Here is a 4,616-nt window from a genome sequence, read left to right on the forward strand (position 1 = left end):
CGGTCGTCGACCAGGCCTCCTGGTTGCTGGACTGATCAACCAGGCTGTTGGACGCAGCTGCTCGCAGTGTGACATATGCGTCACAGTCTGGTTGATCAGGTATACTTTGGAGGTGCTTATCCAGTTTTCTCTTGAACACTGTGAGGGGTCTGCCAGTTATGCCCCTTATGTGTAGTGGAAGCGTGTTGAACAGTCTCGGGCCTCTGATGTTGATAGAGTTCTCTCTCAGAGTACCTGTTGCACCTCTGTTTTTCAACGGGGGTATTCTGCACATCCTGCCATGTCTTCTGGTCTCATGTGATGTTATTTCTGTGTGCAGGTTTGGGACCAGCCCCTCAATTATTTTCCACGTATAGATTATTATGTATCTCTCCCGCCTGCGCTCAAGGGAGTACAGATTTAGGCTCTTTAGTCGGTCCCAATAGTTTAGATGTTTTACTGAGTGGATTCTAGCAGTAAAGGATCTCTGCACGCTCTCCAGGTCAGCAATTTCTCCAGCTTTGAAAGGGGCTGTCATTATGCAGCAGTACTCCACTCTAGAGAGCACAAGCGTTTTGAAAATTATCATCATCGGTATAGCATCTCTAGTGTGAAAAGTTCTTGTTATCCAACCAGTCATTTTTCTTGCAGTTGTGACGGCTACTTTATTGTGTTCTTTAAAGGTAAGGTCTTCCGACATGAGTACATCCAGATCCTTTACATTGCCTTTCCGTTCTATGTTATGATTTGTCTGAGTTTTGTACGTGGTTTCCGTTTTTATATTTTCATTTTTTTCGTAGCGCATGAGCTGGCACTTATCTTCGTTAAACACCGGGGTTCCGTTTAAACACCGGGACGTATGGTCTCTGTCGGTATGTTCCTCAATTTCCAAGACTGAATGTTTCTGGCACATGTCCCATGACGGTCACCAGAACCTGACGTGTTGCTGCCTTGTCTACTTTTGTGCGGCATCGTTCCGCATTCAAGATTTGCTTGTGTTCTAGTAATGGATACAGGGGAAAGTTGATTGGGTATCCCAAAAGCACGACTCGTGTGCGTCTTTCTGAAGGGTCCAGCTTTTCCAAGCATACAGGTTTCCCTTGCAGGACTCTTACTTTTTCTAAGTAATTTGCAGTCTCTTGGTCTTGTGGTGTCATTATTATTTCTCCTTTCAGGCTGACTGTAAAGGAAAGTTTGAGCTCTGGTTGTTCTTTTTCCATTGCCATTACTACTCCATATGCTGTAGGAAAGTGGTCTGTCTGCATTATCTTGAATTTTGGAAGATGTGCAGAGTCTGGCGATGTCTGGTGTGAGACTGGTGGTGTCCTCTCCTGTCTCATACTGTCGTCCTGTGGCTGAGCTGTGGAGAGAGGTACATTGTCTGACACTGGCTGGTGTGTGACTGGTGGTGCCCTCTCTAGGTCCATTACGTCTGCTGTCTTGCTGGTAGAAGCAAGTGGTGAAGCCTCGATAGCAGTTTTCTTCGGTGCCTGCTGCACATCGGTCCACCGTCCCTCCTCGTTTGAAAGCTGCCTCCATTTCCTCTTTCTTTTAGCCTTCCCCATGACTCTCTCCACGTAGTGAGGGCCGAATCACTGTCCTACCTAATGCCTGAGACACTCCTAGGTCTGGAGAAATTCCTTCCCCTCCAACGGAGGTCGTAGAATGATTCCCCCAGGTGGAATCAGGAACACTTAACACCTAAATGAGCTGTTTAGTCTACCTTTCCCTGTCAGGCTCAGTACACCTTCTAAGGTGTTCCCTTGTGGTAATGCCCGCGGGATATCGCCTCGCCCTTCAGGGTAGGACTCTAAGTGACCTGGTCAGTGATACCTGGTCAGTGGTCCTCAAAAAAAAAAAAAAAGTGTAGTACGAGAGTTTGGGTCGCCTGCGTACTGGGTTGCGCAGAATACCAGTCAGCTGGACAGCAGGTAATCAACAACGTTGTTTCTCCGTCAGTTGTAGACGAAATCGGAATTGTTTCCTTCAAAACAAAATATTGTCTGGGTCTTGGAGTACTGATGTATTCTTCCTCTCAAAACCGCGATGAAGTGAGCTGATGGGTGCTCAGAATCGTGAGTTTTTCCGGGAACAAATCCGTGTGCGGCCAGCTAGCTATGGCGCCAGCAGCAAGTCTCCACCACCTCCTAATATATGCTCGATGGTAAAGGGTATTTTAAGTGCGATAAAGACTTGTTTGAAATTTACTCTGGCACTATGATGTCGGAAGCAGTGCAGGAGATAGTGTTCGACTGTTTCAGGCACCTGACAGTGAATGCAGAGTTCATTGATGTCTGTTCTGTACTTGGAGCTGTGTGCTGCTAGTTTGGTGAGTCCCAGCCTTAATCTGGTCATCGTTACATCAATTTCTCTGCTTTTATATCGGACATGTTTCCAAAATTTCCATTTCTTTTTAATGGGCCCGTAGTGTAAAGGTGAGCATGACGTTTTCCAGTTTGTTGCAAAGTCTTGGGAGTTGGTATCTTTGAAGGCTCTCTTACGTGCAACATGGGGAATTGGATGATGGGTAATGTGAGGCATGTTGTGCATCGCTTTGGCTAGTTGGTCTACAAGTTCATTATGGAGAATACCGCAATGTGCTGGGGCCCATTGGATAGAGGTGTCATAACCATTCAATTGATGTTTGTGAAGAAGATCAACACAAGACAGAAGTAGATATTTTGGTGACAGATCGCCCCACCTGTGTATGGAAATCAGATAAGAAAATCAGAAGCGGGGAGCCACATAGTGCCACTCCATATTAGGTCACCCAAGGTGTGTGTGGTAGCAGTCGAAAAAACAGTGAAGGTAGGTATCTATTATGCGCCACTATGATCATGTTCATTTATACAGTAAAGTATGACAGTATATTTAAGTAAAAATGAATTTATTTGTATAATAAACACACACAGGTGAGTGCTTTTAGTTACGCCCCCACATTCCTCTATGGGGCAGGTGTAAAACAGGTTCCTCTCGGTAGGGGTGGTCGCCCGTACCCTTCCTCGCACCTAATGACCTTGACTTTACCGTAACAGAGTTCCACACCCAGTGGGGGTCGAGTGGGACTTATATTGGGGTATTAAATTATAAATCTCCTCCAGGGGTTAAAAAAATCTAAGAATTTATTAATGTTTTATTAGGTAAAAATCACAAATGATGTATAAGAAGTTAATTATGATAGGTAATAATTGTAGTTATGGTTTTCCTCACTCCTATCCCTCTCCCCTCTCCACCTCCCCTTCCTCATCTGAGTAGAATTCTGACGTCTCCCCATCTGTGGTGAGTGGAGGGAGGTCTTGACCCCCTCCCCCCTCTCTTGGGGGGGTGGGGTGAGTTGGGTGGTTGCCTTTTGGACGAGTTTCCTTCTGATCCTCATCTGAAGTGTTCTGGAAAGAGATGGGGGAAATAATTTATAGGCTTATATCTTTTATTTGAAAAATATTCTATTTCCTCTAAGAACTGCTAGTACATACCTCTCCCCCTGCAGGAGCGACCTTGTGTCCTCTACAGCAGGCATCATCAATTAGGCTACGTAACAGCATCTTGTTTGGGGCAGACCCCCCACGTAGAATTACTACTCTACAAATGTGGACGGGTCCTAAGAATTGCACTGAAAAAAAGAAGAGGTAAAATAGAGGTTGTACAAACTTTCTATTGTGGGAAAAAAAATAAATCTTTACCAGAAAGTGAGGGTAATACTAACCAGGCCCTTCAAGGACTTCAATCTTCCCTGCGGGTGTTTCTGGGGAGACGCCTTCCATTTGTAGGATGAGGAGGTTGGAGGTCTTCTAGGGAGGTTGTGGGGTGAGAGGGGTTTTATATGGGGGTAATCCCCTTGTTAGGTAGGTTGCCTAGCTAACAAAAATATTCTCTACACCACCTATAAGAACCAACTCCTATACCTCTACAAAATGTCCTAACACAGTGATGTTTCATAGGAAAATATCGTCTCGCATAAGCGAGGGCACGTTTATCATTTAATTTTAAATTAACGCTTGAAAATACATTATGTAAGTAATGTACTGTTGAAGGCAACCCCAGGTGACTCACCCTATGAACAAACATGACGCAATAGAGCCCGCAGGCAAGAGTAAAATCACTCTGGAGTCTGTAGCACATTCCAAACACCTTTGTTATTTTGTTAGTTTTAATAAATCCTTGAAAATAATGTCCATAAGTAACCGCCGACATTGCATAACTATCGAAAAAAAACATTCGATGTTTAACTTTATCAACATAAATAGCTACCCAATGTCCCATAGTTAATCTGCTGTGTGATGGTAAAATATTAGTTATGAGAACAATAGGTTTTCTTGATGAGATATTTAAATGTTCTATCTCATCAGCATTATAACAACCTAGGTAGAGTGCTCGATCCCCTAGATTATTTTTTAAATTAATATTTATATCATAACAATTCATTATGTTTTTAAGCTCGCACGTCACACAGAACAGTTCTCTGCCCGTCGATGGATAGTACCCCGGTCGTTTCCCCAAACAGTAAAACCAGCCTGTTATATGTAACACCACCACCAAACTCAAGCTCCATATGCAAGTTGCCAGATTTCTCCACAGGGAGGGAATCCTTTGTTTGAATGGTGGTTAAGTCAAAGGCGAATATCGATCTCCCCTTATTA

At 44.0% G+C, this 4,616-nt stretch overlaps 1 long non-coding RNA gene across 1 annotated transcript; it reads right to left on the reverse strand.

Moving 5' to 3' along the window:
- Positions 1 to 3,166: 3,166 nt before the first annotated feature.
- Positions 3,167 to 3,762, reverse strand: LOC138372231 (uncharacterized). The gene is made up of 3 exons (XR_011230752.1): positions 3,683 to 3,762; positions 3,453 to 3,589; positions 3,167 to 3,365 (listed from the first exon to the last, which is right to left on the reverse strand). It is a non-coding gene; the product is annotated as an uncharacterized lncRNA (long non-coding RNA).
- Between the last annotated feature and the right edge of the window lie 854 nt (positions 3,763 to 4,616).

The sequence above is a fragment of the Procambarus clarkii genome, chromosome 38 (genome assembly GCF_040958095.1).
Source record: "Procambarus clarkii isolate CNS0578487 chromosome 38, FALCON_Pclarkii_2.0, whole genome shotgun sequence".
NCBI lineage: Eukaryota > Metazoa > Arthropoda > Malacostraca > Decapoda > Cambaridae > Procambarus > Procambarus clarkii.